Below are 16715 nucleotides of genomic sequence, written 5' to 3'. Positions count from 1 at the left end.
CTACACCTATAAATAGTAGGCTAGAATCCCACATTTTACCACACCAAAAATTCACACGTGAAATAGAGAAAGAGAAAGATAAAAGAGAGAGAGAGAGAGAAAGGAGAGAAAAAGGAAGACAAAAAGCAGCATTAGAAATAGAATTTCATACATCGAGTATTTTAATCACATACTTTCAAAGCGGAGGAACGATTTTCAACATACTGTAGATTCAACGAGGTAAGATACATTTATGTGCAAAGTGTTTACGTTTCCTTATGCTCTTATATGCGATTAAATATACATGGAATGCTAGTGGACCTTCGGGTTCTAGAGAAAGAGATATGAAATTTCTACATGAAAATTAAGAGGACCTAAGATGGGTGTGTCGCTTGGTCACCGATACTCCATAAGAGAAGAGCGGTATGAAGTGTATTATTTATTTGTTATATACCTGTGTATGGAAATTTGCACGTATCTTACTGGGTATTTTTAATACTCACTCTTACATTAATTTTTCAGATTAGTTCGGGTCGATTGGAACAGTGGAGAATTGGTGATGCGGACTACCAAGTGGATAAAGAATAGAGAAAAAGAAATAAGTTTGTCATTTTAAATTTAGCAATTTGTTTATTTTAATTTAGAACGCATTATTTGAATTACTTAGGAGTTTATGTTTATGGTTAGATACGCTTTCAATAATTTTAATTTAAACGTTACAATTATTTGTTTATTGAAGAATTTTATATAGTTCCGCATTTTTTTTTATTAAAGAAAAATGAGTTTTTGTAACATTCCCGTGTTTATGCTTAATAAAAAAAAATGGGGCATTACATAAATGTTTGACAATGTCTGTTGAAAGCCAATCGTCACCACACATGCAGGGTCGAGAGCATTTCCGAATTTTACTCACTCGCATAAATCTGATATCCGAGCTTGAAGTCACACTTATTTTCATAGATACTTCTTATTTTTTCTCTTTTCTCGTTGGCATGTGCTTTTCTTTGTTAACTGCTTTGCATCATAGTAATTCTGTTCAGCAGTATTCGACAATTATTACGAGATTGTTCATAAATTTTGATGACACATACTTTACAAAAAAAACCTTTTTCCATGTGTAAAGTTGGTCACAAATATACTTTGTTGTTGTCAAATACGGTTTCAAGATGGATGTTTTAAATTCAATTAACGGAATTTATCTACATATAAATATAGTGAGACATCAAGTTAGTTCAACTATTACAAAAGATTGTAGTGTTTGAATTCGAACAAATGAGCATATGGGAATGGCCATGATATGTTGAGGAAAAATCTGTTATGGGGTTAAATGGCCATAAACAAATGGCGTAGCCACTTTGATACTTTTTACTTGTTTTATTTTCCTTTTTCTCGTTTGTTTATTTTATTTTTCTGGTGACTGTGGGCACCATGTTTTGGTTGATATTTCTATTTTGGATATTTTGTATATTTGAGGGAAAATAGGCATTCAGGTCCCTAAACTTTGACATATATAGCATCTTGGCCCCATTCTTCATGATAGAGCATCGACATCCTCACGGATTTATTTAAGTAGAAATTTGGTCCTTGGTGGGCAATTTTATCCTCAGAAGTGAGTTAAAATTTTAGTTAAAAACAGTGTCATTTATATATAAATAAACAAAAAATAAATAAAAATGATGAATTTGAAAATAATAATAATAATAATAATAATAATTCAATCTTGCACAATCCCATGCCAAAGTGATTAGTGATAGTTTTAGTTATTTTGACAAGCGGTGGGTAGTCGTAGGTGGTGTCGGATGGAAAGAAGAAGAATTTCAGATTTTTTCCCCATCCTTGTTTTGCATGTAATTTTTTGTTTATTTAAAGAAAAATGTAAATATCATTTTTTCAATAAATTTTTAGCGTCTTAATTGAAGGAATGGATATATCTGTCCATTGAGGACCTAAGTGCTACTAAAAATGAAAGATTGGAGACTTAATTGCTATGATTTGAAGAAACCGGACCAAGACACAACACGGTCAAAATTTGGGGACCTATTCTGCTACTTTTCCTATATTTGTTGTTAAGAATGTATCATGCATGGACTTGCCAAAATAGGGAAAATTGTAGTATTGGTTCCCAATCTATAGTGGTTGTGGTAGTTTCATAAACAACCTTTAAGAAGGAAAAAAGTTTATCCCTACTGTTAATAGATTTTTGAAATTATGAGTTGGGTCTAACACCAACAAATAAATTAAAACACTTGGATCAACATGTTCATTTTCCCGAATAATAATGACGACACAATGATACTTAAAAAGTCACAAAGAAAATATTTGCATTAAGAATTTACTTTTCCCTTCAATAGAATGTGTTAACAGTTACACTTTAACTTATATACTAGAAAAATTGTTGTCATATAATACATGAAAACAATCTATGATAACAATCTCAAGTACTACAAGAAATATATTAATTGCTACCCTTTAACTTGTTTGGAACCATTGCAAGCCAATGGAGACGGAGCCAAGATTGGATTAAAAATTAGATAGGGGGGAATTTTGAAATGGGCTGGCCATCCCCAAATCCGCCTCTGCAAGCCAATATGCCTAAATATTGTAAGAATTGATTTGCTGGATTTTGTGTATGGCCCAGCTGATTTAAATGGACTGTGAAGTGTGGCCGCCCAAACTTGGTGGGCAATTGATGATCCATTGTGAAGAAACTTCTGGAACTAGAGCCAGTTTGTTACAAGTGCAAAACAGAAATGCGTTTTTTGTTATGAAATAACAACTCTTCCGGATTCAAGACAAGTGGCAAGAAGTGGACCGTTGGATGACAATAAATTGTTACTCTCATATAAAAGGAAAGAAAGGGGGTGATTAGGGTTAGAGTTTTTAACCCAGCAGCTTCGAGTTTTTAGAGTCTCTTTCGTCTCCTCTTTTGATTCGTTCTCTCTTTAGATCTTGTGTGATTTTGGTAGAGAGAATTAGGAATTTAGATGAACTCTTGTGGGAGTTCAATATTGTTGTGAGAGGATCTTTTGTTTTTGAGAAGTTTTGTAACTGTGTTCTTGAGACTGTTTTGCCTATTTTTGGCTGTTCATAGTGGATTTGAGCTTATTCCTGATGGATGCTCAACGGGGATGTAGGCGTTAGATTTGGTCGCGGAACCTCGAGGCCTTTGGGCCGAAAAATCTCGTGTTCTCTCATCTTATTTTTGCTTTCTGTGTGTTCGATTTGAAATGTGATTATGCACGAATGAATTTTTCTAAACACAACAGTGGTATGAGAGCGTTTTAGGAAAATCTGATTTGTGCTGCGTTTTGAGTTTATGCATTTTTTGGGCTCGAGTTCGAACACTCAGATTTTTGACGATCTACAGTTTCCTGTCTTTGATTCTTTAAAACATTTTAAAGGGGTTCTTATAACATTGTTCGATTCCCTTTGGTGGTTCTGAGTATCAATTTCGACTTCCACATTTAAAAAAAAAAAAAAAATTTGTAACCGAACGTTTTTCTTAAAGGAGATTAGGGTTTCTATTTTGAATCTTCCCTAAATCCACCTTTGTCTAGGGGTCATTGAGAGAACCCTAGAATCTGAGGGGACTAGGGTTTTTCGATTCAAGAAATCTTATAATTTTTCTTCTCTGTATCCGGTTACTGTGAAGAGATACTTATGAATTATATATATATATATATATATATTTGATTAACTAATACTCAAATGTGATTGTACAGGGAAAGGGCTGATACTGATTGTCAGAGACAGTCTTCCTTGGAGGTGTATGTACCACATTAATTTTTCTGGTAGATTACTGAGTCTAAGAGTAATCTGTTTTGTACTCCATTGTGTGCTTGACAATTTTTTATGAATACTATCCTTGCATATAAATACTGTAATCTCTCAAATAATTGACCTCTATTACATTACTGCGACATACTGCTTGTTCGTACATTTCTGTACATACACATTGCTCACACTACTGCACATCATGACTTCTAAGGTAGATGTCCAAATGTGGGATGGCAAAGGAGACTTTAGTCTCTCACGTCAAAAAATTAAGGCTCTTATGTTACAGTTAAAATGTGCTAAGGCAATTGATGAATCCTGGCCAAAAGGCTTGTCTGAGAATAGAAAAACTGAACAAGATGAACTGGCCTGAAGCACTATGTTTCTACACTTAACTGATACTGTGATTAGGAAAGTAGGTGAGACCAAAACTGCTGTAGAATTGTGGACAGCATTAGAGAAACAGTACCTCACTAAAATCTTACCAAATAAATGTTTTCTTTGGAGGCAATTTTTCATTTTTAAGTTTGATCCTAATCTTGATATAGAAGATAATATGGATAAATTTAAAAGGATAACTCAAGACTTGATAAACTGTGATGAGAAAATATCAGATGAGCAAAAGGTAGTTGGTCTACTTAATGCCTTTGGAGATAAGTACAAAGATATAAGAAATGCTCTGGAGTATGGTAGGAGTGACCTTACTGTTGAAATAATTCACAGTTCTCTCTTGAACATAGAACTGGAATTTAAATCTGAACACAGAGATGTATCTAATATGGAGGGTGTGTCACCTAAGCAAAGAACACTTGCTAAAGGTGCAAGCAACTATAGTTATTCAAATTACAACAAGGATAAAAACTTTGTCAAAAAGAAATGGAATAACACCAAAGGAAAAGACAAGAAGTCACTTAAAGGAAAGACAAATAATAAGAAGTGCTTTTATTGTGGAAAAACTAGGCACTTCATTAAGAATTGTTTCAAGAAGGCCCATGACCAAAAGAAAAATCCCAATACTGAAAATGCCCCATTGAATGCTTCCAACTATAGAGAGGCAAGAGCCAATATTGGAGTAGCCTATGTGTCAATAACAGAAAATTATGATCAGGACTGGGTCTTGGACTCTGGATGTTCTTTTCTTATGACACCTAATATAGGCTACCTGACTAACTACTCTGAACTTGATGAAGGGTCAGTAAAACTTGGAAATAATGAGACATGTAGAGTTAAGGCTATTGGAAATGTGTTGCTAAAACTTCAAAATGGTCATCACATGTTGCTAAAACATACAAGATATGTTCCAACCCTAAAAAGAAACCTTATATCCCTAGGTATTCTTGATGATGAAAATTATCAAATAGAAATAAAGAATGGCTCTACCAATATTATTAGAAATCAAGAACTTATTGTTAGTTCATTAAAGCTGAATGGAATTTATACAATAAGTGTTGAAATAATTTCACCAAATAATGGTGTGAATCTTGTCACACATACAGATAAATCAAAATTATGGCACAAGAGACTTGGTCATCTAAGTGAAAAAGGCTTAAAAACTCTATCATGTCAAGGGGTTTTTGGAAAAGACTGTGTTCAAAAATTAACATTTTGTGAACATTGTATAATGGGAAAACAAGTTAGGCTGCCATTTAAGGTAGGGCTGCATAAGTCTCAAGATGTTCTTGAGTACATACATTCTGACTTATGGGGACCTGCCCCAGTGCCAACAGTATCTGGAAACAAATATTATCTTCTTATCACCGATGACTATTCAAGAAAAATATGGATTTTCTTATTAAAGTCTAAGTCTGATACTTTTAAAATTTTCAAAGAATGGAATTCATTGATTGAAAATCAGACTGGTAAGAATATAAAAATTTTGAGAACTGACAATGGATTTGAATTTTGCAATATCGAATTTGATCAATATTGCAGTAAACAAGGGATAATGAGACATAAAATTGTGAGCTATACCCCCACAACAAAATGGGGTTGCCGAGAGGCTTAATAGGACAATTCTTGAAAGGACCAGATGTATGTTAATCAGTTCTGGACTCCCAAAAGTATTCTGGGGTGAGGCTGTAAAGACAGCCTGTTATCTTATTAATAGATGTCCTTCCAGCTCTCTGAATAACAAAATTCCCGAACAAATCTGGTCTGGTTCAATGCCAGATTATTTTCACCTAAGGACTTTTGGATGTGCAGCTTATGCACATCATATTAAGTCAAAACTGGACCCTAGATCAATGAAGGGTGTGTTCTTAGGATATGGAGAAGGGGTTAAAGGCTATAGATTGTGGTTAAGAGATGTGAAGGGTTATAGAGTGATAATAAACAGATCTGTTATCTTTAATGAAGATAATTTTCTTGTCTTAGTGACAAATCTGGTGAGAAGTTAGGAAAGGATGATTTTATTATCACAGAAATTAATTCCGATAACCACAATTCTGATGACCAGGCTCAGTTCGAGGTGGAGCCACATCAGATAGTACCCCAAAATGATTCTGATGTTGAAATAATTGAAGATGAACAACATCTGGAGCCTNTAGGAGTGACCTTACTGTTGAAATAATTCACAGTTCTCTCTTGAACAGAGAACTGGAATTTAAATCTGAACACAGAGATGTATCTAATATGGAGGGTGTGTCACCTAAGCAAAGAACACTTGCTAAAGGTGCAAGCAACTGTAGTTATTCAAATTACAACAAGGATAAAAACTTTGTCAAAAAGAAATGGAATAACACCAAAGGAAAAGACAAGAAGTCACTTAAAGGAAAGACAAATAATAAGAAGTGCTTTTATTGTGGAAAAACTAGGCACTTCATTAAGAATTGTTTCAAGAAGGCCCATGACCAAAAGAAAAATCCCAATACTGAAAATGCCCCATTGAATGCTTCCAACTATAGAGAGGCAAGAGCCAATATTGGAGTAGCCTATGTGTCAATAACAGAAAATTATGATCAGGACTGGGTCTTGGACTCTGGATGTTCTTTTCTTATGACACCTAATATAGGCTACCTGACTAACTACTCTGAACTTGATGAAGGGTCAGTAAAACTTGGAAATAATGAGACATGTAGAGTTAAGGCTATTGGAAATGTGTTGCTAAAACTTCAAAATGGTCATCACATGTTGCTAAAACATACAAGATATGTTCCAGCCCTAAAAAGAAACCTTATATCCCTAGGTATTCTTGATGATGAAAATTATCAAATAGAAATAAAGAATGGCTCTACCAATATTATTAGAAATCAAGAACTTATTGTCAGTTCATTAAAGCTGAATGGAATTTATACAATAAGTGTTGAAATAATTTCACCAAATAATGGTGTGAATCTTGTCACACATACAGATAAATCAGAATTATGACACAAGAGACTTGGTCATCTAAGTGAAAAAGGCTTAAAAACTCTATCATGTCAAGGGGCTTTTGGAAAAGACAGTGTTCAAAAATTAACATTTTGTGAACATTGTATAATGGGAAAACAAGTTAGGCTGCCATTTAAGGTAGGGCTGCATAAGTCTCAAGATGTTCTTGAGTACATACATTCTGACTTATGGGGACCTGCCCCAGTGCCAACAGTATCTGGAAACAAATATTATCTTCTTATCACCGATGACTATTCAAGAAAAATATGGATTTTCTTATTAAAGTCTAAGTCTGATACTTTTAAAATTTTCAAAGAATGGAATTCATTGATTGAAAATCAGACTGGTAAGAAGATAAAAATTTTGAGAACTGACAATGGATTTGAATTTTGCAATATCGAATTTGATCAATATTGCAGTAAACAAGGGATAATGAGACATAAAACTGTGAGCTATACCCCCACAACAAAATGGGGTTGCCGAGAGGCTTAATAGGACAATTCTTGAGAGGACCAGATGTATGTTAATCAGTTCTGGACTCCCAAAAGTATTCTGGGGTGAGGCTGTAAAGACAGCCTGTTATCTTATTAATAGATGTCCTTCCAGCTCTCTGAATAACAAAATTCCCGAACAAATCTGGTCTGGTTCAATGCCAGATTATTTTCACCTAAGGACTTTTGGATGTGCAGCTTATGCACATCATATTAAGTCAAAACTGGACCCTAGATCAATGAAGGGTGTGTTCTTAGGATATGGAGAAGGGGTTAAAGGCTATAGATTGTGGTTAAGAGATGTGAAGGGTTATAGAGTGATAATAAACAGATCTATTATCTTTAATGAAGATAATTTTCCTTGTCTTAGTGACAAATCTGGTGAGAAGTTAGGAAAGGATGATTTTATTATCACAGAAATTAATTCCGATAACCACAATTCTGATGACCAGGCTTAGTTCGAGGTGGAGCCACATCAGATAGTACCCCAAAATGATTCTGATGTTGAAATAATTGAAGATGAACAACATCTGGAGCCTGCACATGACCTGCAGGGCTACCAACTTGCTAGGGATAGAGAAAGGAGGGAAATAAGACCTCCTTCTAGGTATCAACATGCTAATTTTGCATCTGATCAGTCTGAAACTGATCTGTTCGAACTAGAACCTACCTCTTATGAAGAGGCTATATCTTCCAAGGAATCCCCTAAGTGGATTGCCGCGATGGAAGATGAAATGAACTCAATCTTTAAGAATGAAGCCTGGACTTTAGTAGAAAAACCCAAAGATTGTAAGTTGATTGATTGTAAATGGGTTTATAAGATTAAAAGAGGGTGAGACAAAGGCTAGTGATAAGAGGTTTAAGGCAAGACTTGTAGCTAAAGACTTTAATCAAAGGGAAGGGATAGATTACAATGAAATTTTTTCACCAGTTGTTAAATATACATCCATTAGAGTCCTACTTGCTATAGTGACACAATTTGATTTGGAGTTAGAACAACTTGATGTGAAAATTGCCTTCCTGTATGGTTCTTTAGATGAAACCATACATATGACTCAACCAAGAGGGTTTGAAGTATTAGGAAAGGGAAACTTAGTGTCTCTTAAAGAAATCTTTGTATGGCCTAAAACAGACCCCTAATGGTATAAAAGATTTGACTCTTTTATACAAGGTTTGAACTTTAGGAAATCAGAATATGATCCATGTTTCTATTACAAGAAAGAAGGGGAATCTGATTTTTTTCTATCTACTTTTGTATGTTGATGATATGCTCCTTGCTGGTCACAATTCTGTTACACTTAATTCGATTAAAGAAAATCTGAAATCTGAATTTGAAATGAAAGATTTAGGACCAGCTAGAAAGATTTTGGGCATGAAAATAAAAAGAGATAAGATAAATGGAAAGTTATTTCTAACACAAAAATCTTATGTTGATAAGGTTGTAAAAAGGTTCTCCCTTCATGAATCTAAGCCTGTTAGTTTGCCTTTATCTGCTGGTATGAAATTATCTGTCAATCAATCACCTAAAACTGAAGAAGAGCATAGAAGAATGATAAATATGCCTTATTCTAATGCTGTTGGATCTGTTATGTATGTTATGGTTTGCTCTAAACCTGATATTGCTTATGCCGTGGTGTGTTAAGTAGATTTATGAGTAACCCAGGTGAAATACATTGGCAATGCATGAAAAATCTGATTAAGTACTTGAAAGGAACTAGTAACTTAGGTTTAATGTTCAAAACAAATAAAAATGGACTCAGACTTAAGAGATATGTAGATTCAGATTTTCCTGGTAATCCGGACAATAGGAAGTCCACAACTGCATATTTTTATGTTATAAATAATACATGCATTAGCTGGAAATCCCAGCTTCAAAAATTGGTTGCATTGTCTTCAACCGAAGCTGAATACATTGCTGCAACTGAAGCGGTGAAAGAGGGATTGTGGTTAAAGGGTTTACTTAGTGAATTAAGACTTATAGAAAATCAGGTGGAGCTATGTTCAGATAACCAAAGTGTCATTTTTCTTAGTAAAAATCCTATTTTGCATGATAGATCTAAACATATAGATGTTAAGTTCCATTTCATTAGAGATATCATTGATAGGGGTGATATTAGATTGGTTAAAATTCCAATGAAGGTAAATCCAGCAGATGCCGGAACTAAGGTAATCCCTATTAGTAAATTTTCAGATTCTTTGAGATTAATTAATCTTGAAGAATATTAACTTCTGTTTTCTTTGCAGGTAAATAGAGCAAGTGAAGTCAGTTTAAGTTTTAAATCCACTTATGTACTGTCACAAAATGCAACAGAAGGTGGAGATTGTAAGAATTGATTTGCTGGGTTTTGTGTATGCCCAGCTGATTTAAATGGACTGTGAAGTGTGGCCCAAACTTGGTGGGCAATTGATGATCCATTGTGAAAAAACTTCCAGAACTAGAGCCGGTTTGTTATAAGTGCAAAACAGAAATGCGTTTTTTGTTATGAAATAACAACTCTTCCGAATTCAAGACAAGTGGCAAGAAGTGGACCGTTGGATGACAATAAATTGTTACTCTCATATAAAAGGAAAGAAAGGGGGTGATTAGGGTTAGAGTTTTTAACCCAGCAGCTTCGAGTTTTTAGAGTCTCTTTCGTCTTCTCTTTTGATTCGTTCTCTCTTTAGATCTTGTGTGATTTTGGTAGAGAGAATTAGGAATTTAGATGAACTCTTGTGTGAGTTCAATATTGTTGTGAGAAGATCTTTCCTTTTTTTGAGAAGTTTTGTAACTGTGTGTTCTTGAGACTGTTTTGCCTATTTTTGGGCTGTTCATAGTGGATTTGAGCTTATTCCTGATGGATGCTCAACGGGGATGTAGGCGTTAGATTTGGTCGCCGAACCTCGGGGCCTTTGGGCCGAAAAATCTCGTGTTCTCTCATCTTATTTTTGCTTTCTGTGTGTTCGGTTTGAAATGTGATACTGCACGAATGAATTTTTCTAAGCACAACAAATATAATAGAGTATGATTACACGACTGAATGGATTATTATCATGCTTCAAAAATATGGAAGTTTAACTCATAATGAATAATAAATTTCAAGTTGAAACTAGAAGTTTAGATTGAAAACTAGCTAATATTTGCATCAGGTTGGCAAATGGAACCAACATAAACAATGCATGGGCCGTTTCGAAAATGCCAAAATTTAAGTCAAGAAAAGTGTATCTATTGAAGAATCTTTCACAATGCCAACATTGGACTCGTCCTCCTCCATTTTTCATTTATTTATTTATTTTTATTTTTTTATAATTCAGGTGTTCAAGTTTCACCCAACTAATCCCTAGGAGTGATGGCTTTCCCTTCTTGTTTATCAACTCGGTAAGTCAGATGCAATCACAGTTATACACACTTGGACGTGATATTTGGGAAAGCGATTCTTCTCCTTGTAGACCCCCATTTATGATGTGTGACAGGACACTCGAAAGTGTGACAAAGCGCACCATGACTTTGTTCGAATAAAACCACAGCCTTCCAATATAAATGTTGCCTTTCAACTATCACTATTATTTAAACCTTTGATACTCCATATGGAACCCTCTTTCTTTATCACTGTGCCATGCTTGTGAAAGATGGACTTATCCTTCTTTGTAGGCCTGTGGAGGATCCATTTACAATAAGCTCCCAAATTTTAATCATTCATCTTTAAATAAGTCTCGAATTTTAAATTTCGGAATGAATAGTTGTTTCACTAACAGAGAAATAAGGCTTCTTTTAAAGAATGCTAGAGAGAATGTCTTGCAATGGGTGGATGGTGTACATTGAGTCTTCTCTGTTCGTAGTGCTTGGGAGTCTCTTCGACCTCGATGCCCTAGGGTGACCTGGTATCACATTGCATGGTTCCCTAAATGTATTCCCCGCCATGCATTTATCCTTTGGATAGCAATTCAAGATGGCCTCTATATACAGACAGCTTTTTTGCTTTGGATTAATACAATCTATGCATTGTGTGCTGTGTGGTTATTCTAAGGAGGATTTAGATCATCTTTTCTTTGCTTGCCCATTTTCTGAACATGTTTGGTGAGCTTTGCACATGAAATGTAACTTGCCTTGGGTTCAGCGAAGTTGGCCAAATACTCTTCCTTGGATGGAGCAATTTCGTGGCAGGTCATTGCGCTCTACTGTTATTCTTTCGATGTTTGCGGGTTTGATTTATGCTATTTGGTGTGAGCGTAATGCTAGAACCCATAGTGAGGCTCCTAAACATGAGTCTGCTGTTATTCAGGATATTGTTTTTACTATTTATGCACGAGTTGATTAATGTAGAGTCTTGGCTCCATCTAATAAAAATAGATTGTTCCAATGCTCGTGGGATTTTTCTGTGGATATTTTCTCTTGTCATGAATAGGCTATAAATCTAGGCTCCTGTTGTTGGTGCTACGAATGCATATATTCCTAGTCTTGTTTTTCCGGGGTATGCCTATGTGATCTTGTGCTTTATTCTCACACTTTAGATATAATATACTTACCTTATCCAAAAAAAAAGTTGAACATCTAAAAAACTTAGCAACACAATTATCATTTATAAAAATATTAAAACAACCTATAGAGATACTTTTCCCTTTTCTATAGAACAAAACTTTATTAAGAATATTGGCGCTATTCAAAAGAAAATATGAGAGGAAGTGAACTTTTATGAATACCTTCTTTTTTTTTTTTGAAAAAAATATGAAATAACCTAAATGATGGTGTTTTCTTCTTCTTTTCTATATAAATCATGTGTATACAATGAAGCAATAGGTGATAAAACTAATGGGTTGAAATCGCTGGTCTTATTCAGCCCCTTTGAACTTAAACTTAATTTATACCATTTGTCTATGATCAAACAACCGCGAGGAAACTGGAGTAAATAGTCCACCTTGGTATGCTAATCCATTTACGAATGAAGGAAAATGGTAATCTATAGGAACTAAAGACTATAGAAGCATATAATAACCTCACAAGCTGAGTAAGTTGTCATGCAACGATCATCAGCACATAAAACAAATTCTTAGTCATGAAATTAAAAAATAAATAAAACAAAAAATAAGTTTAAATAATATAAAAGGTAAAATTACCTCGATTTGCTTTAGTTTAGCTTCAAGAGCTGCTTTTTTGCTATTTTCCCCTGATGAAACCTCAGAAAGCTTTTTTTATGCCCTGTTCCATCATATAGAATTAATAACCAGTGTCTAGAAGTTTCTTTCAGCAAGGTTAAAACAAATAAACCAAATATAATGTCGAAACATTTCATTCCGTTTCAGTAAAAATCAGTTTTTCTTTCCGTTGAAAGAGTCTTGATCTCAAACAACAGAAACTGCTGCCAAAAAAATAAATAAATAATAATAATAATAATAATAATTTTACTTCCAAATACCTGAAAATAAAAGAAAATCAAAAAAGATAATCCAGCCAAATATCATCCAATTTTCTCAAAACCCAAAACACGAAACCCAATTTCGAAATCATAAAAGTAATGCCATCATAGACAAAACTCACTTAGGACAATGAAAAATCAGTACAAAAAAAAAAAAATCACAATGACCAGCAGGAAACACCACCCAAATTCAGGCAATTCAGACCTTAATATGAAAGATTTCCACTTCAACTTATCGACAGTTAAATAAATCCATAAATAATACTCAAAGTTTAACATACCCAAAAGTCTCAAACTAAAAGAACTTGCATACAGAGAGCACAGAGAGCAAAACCGAATTTTCTTCTCTTCTCCAATAGGCATCATCAAAAAGAATGAAATTACACGAATGGGGCAGACGAAAATACAGACAGAAATCATAAAACTTGAAATCCCTCAAATCATGTATAACAATCAATGGTACTTTTTCTATTAAAAAAGGCAGTAATAAACAATCAGTACAACATAGATGTTCGAACAGGGAAAAGAACGATTTCCACGCAGCATAGATCTAAATAAGTTTATAGAAAAAATTACATTGGAAAAAATAAAGAATAAAATAATGTTTAACGTCTCGAAAGTCGAAACCTCGAATTCATATCTTTTCATGGTGAAAGTAACTCAAAGTATATTTAATAGCAACATTAGCAGAGGCTTATTTAAAGTAGGATTTTAATCAAACAAGCAAGAACCCATCTTAAGAGCCAACTGATGAAATTCAAAAAGCAACAATGCATAAATAATTAAATAGAGCCATGATTAAAGGGAAACATAATTGAAACTAAAAATGTTAAATAATCAACAATTATACTGACAATCAAGAAGCAAGTATTACCGAGCTATGGCGATGACTGTGATTTCGAATTGTGTATAACATGAGCTGATGAAAATGCGTAGAGCTGACATGCGCAGTTGGGATCTCATTTGTAAACTAATAACCTTAAATGTTGTCATCTATTTTTAATATGACAAGGATGCTACTTCAACTGGTTAATCTCATGTTTTAATTAAACCTCGAGGTGTAACAGCGCAAAAATTGATAAAAGAAACAATTATTCGCTCAAAATTAAAACTTAAGTAAATAAAACCTAATAATTTAGCTAATCTCCACAAAGTTGGTGAATTTGGGATCCATATTTACAACTAATTGATGAACCTACATTACAAAATGAGGAAAATCAAAATCCAAGGAAAACAATTGATGAACCTATCATTTCCCATCTTCTAATTCAAGTTCTGACGTTTGAATTTCAATACATAGACTCCATTTGGTTAATGATTTTAGCAAGGAAAACACCAAGGTTGTATTTTATAGACATGCTTATGGTCTCGACATTGAAATTAGAAATGAAATTCATCAAATTAGAATGGTTCACAATATACAGGACTTCCTTGTCTAAGTTCACAATATGACGAGGGGAACTACATTATTAATTCATGTGAAAGTTGTCCTTTTAGGAATATTTCGAAAAAAAAACCGAATATTGGTTCCCTGATTCTCTTTGGAAACTAAGTAAACCTAGATTTATAAATGAAACCTAAAATTTATAACTTGCATACATTTTTTGTCCAACTTAAAGAGTCTTGAACCAATTAATATAAAACAATTTTTTTTTCTGGCGGTAAAATATTTTCAGGAATTATCAATCTAGTCATGCTTTCCGCCATCAATTGATGACAATAGATCATCCAATCTACTTCTCCCCTGTTTTGCTGATTCAATTGGGAGTCTCCCCATTTTCTCTGATACTAAACTCCTGAATCAGGGGAACAAAAAAAAGAATTAATGCCAAAAGAACCGAGGTAAATTTGCTAATAAAGAAATAGATAATACAGCTAGATAGCATTGATAGCTTAAACAGCTGCAACGCAAATCGAGACTTCGACATCATCTTATACAATTAACATACTATTCCTGACTGATATTTCCAAAAATAACCATGGTTTTTTGAACCGATTTGTCCTTAAATCACATAACAAACCACTTGTCCTCGCATCTGCTACAATATATTTATCATTGAACGCTAAAATTATAAAGTAAAAGCAAAAAAAAAATTAAAAAAAATTACGCACCATCAGACTCATTGGAGAAGAAGTCCAAGTTGTCTTCGGAAGAGTCCTTGGAGTTCGAGACTCCACCGAGCTTCATTTGGTATTTTTGGATGAAACGACAACAACATACGGTAAATAAATCTGAAGAAATACACGACAAAGCAAAGATCGAGCAAAAATACCTAAAGTCAGATAAGAAATTAACAAATCGTGAACTAAATACCTAAAAAATTGCAACAACCAAGGACAAGAAGTTCGAAATACATAATAATCAAGTAAACCCGGTGGAAAAAAAAATTTGAGAAGATGATCGAAACCCTAAAAATCGAAATCTAATTCTGAAAAAAAAAATTATGTATGTGAAACAATAAACTTAACTCTTATAGTCGACAGATCGTATTTAACACCCTTCATCTTCATGCAGAAAGTGTTGGCATCACAAGAGGTGGTAGACCTGGTGATTTTCAATTGAGAAGTTTCAAAATACCATCGCAGATGTTTGAGAGCTATGACTCGATCTTAGATATGTAACCCTTGATGGGAAAAGGAAGCTCTTGTTGGCTGTTGCAACTTGCAACACTCATCGGTGATTTATGATGCAAAAGAAAAAGAAAAAGAAAAAGAGAGAAGAAGGAAGGAGAAGTGTGGATGGTTGTCTGGGAAGCTGATGGAGAAGAGAATGGAAATTATGGTTGCGTGAAGTGTCTCAGACGTTATGGGTGTTGCGTGTAAAATTGTTTTTTCTGTCTGCAAAATAATATGACATCGTTTACGTTCCCCAAACAATAAAAAGACAGAGAAAACAAAAAAGTAAAAAAGTGGCACTCTTCCTATGAACATACAAAGTGCCTCTTTTATATTATAGGGACAAGAATTAAAAAAAATAACCCTGTCTTCTTTCCTATTGTGATTGATTGTCGTTTCAACCCAAAATAAGTTTTTTTTTTCTTTTCTTTCCAACATACAATCTGAGTTTGGAATTCTTATATTTCTTATTATTCTAAAAAGCCAATTTAATCAAGAGCAGAACAAATAGATTAAACTATTTTTTACATTATTTAAAAAAAAAATCATATTCTCTTCAAAATAAAAACATGTTGTGAGAGTGAGAGTGAGAGTGAGAGAGTAGTGTGTCTTCAGTTGATTTATTTTAATAACCAACACATAGAATATGTGTAGAAAACACAATCACCGACTTTGAACAAAATCAATTTTAATAACTTTTTTATTATAAACCTAGGACAAAATTTTGATATAGTACTAATTTAGTGAGGAGTGACATTTCTATCAAAAAATTGAATGCCATGGCACTAATTTTCTTAGACTATTGTCTGGGATATGAGATACTAGAAGTCACTCAACTTTGAAAGAAATTTCGTTCTAGTCACTTTTTTATATTTCAAACTCATCACTAAATTTCCAATTTTATTTTAGTTTAGACACCAATAAAGATTTTAATTTAACTGTATATGGACAAATTGGGCTCATAAGTTTCTCAATAATCTATTCATTCAATTTGTAAAGGTCTTATTATTTGCATAACACTCAATAGTTCTAACAATAGCATTTTCATAAAATGATTTTTGTATTAAAAGCCAGAGTTCACATACTTTGTCCAACTAAC

General features: G+C 33.7%; 1 long non-coding RNA gene across 2 annotated transcripts in view; it reads right to left on the bottom strand.

The window, feature by feature from the left end:
* Positions 1-15804, bottom strand: part of LOC111386504 — a 26344-nt gene extending 10540 nt beyond the window's left edge. The window contains exons 1-4 of one of the 2 annotated variants that reach the window (XR_002701239.1): positions 15113-15804; positions 13282-14796; positions 12702-12783; positions 10841-11240 (exon numbers count right to left, since the gene is read on the bottom strand). This is a non-coding gene — a long non-coding RNA (uncharacterized LOC111386504). Of the gene's footprint in view, positions 1-10840; positions 11241-12701; positions 12784-13281; positions 14797-15112 lie in introns of those variants that run through there. The other variant, XR_002701238.1, reaches the window with a different exon arrangement.
* Between the last annotated feature and the right edge of the window lie 911 nt (positions 15805-16715).

This window comes from Olea europaea, chromosome 3, assembly GCF_002742605.1.
Source record: "Olea europaea var. sylvestris chromosome 3, O_europaea_v1, whole genome shotgun sequence".
Taxonomy (NCBI): Eukaryota; Viridiplantae; Streptophyta; class Magnoliopsida; order Lamiales; family Oleaceae; genus Olea; species Olea europaea.
This window is presented reverse-complemented; position numbering and strand designations above follow the sequence as displayed.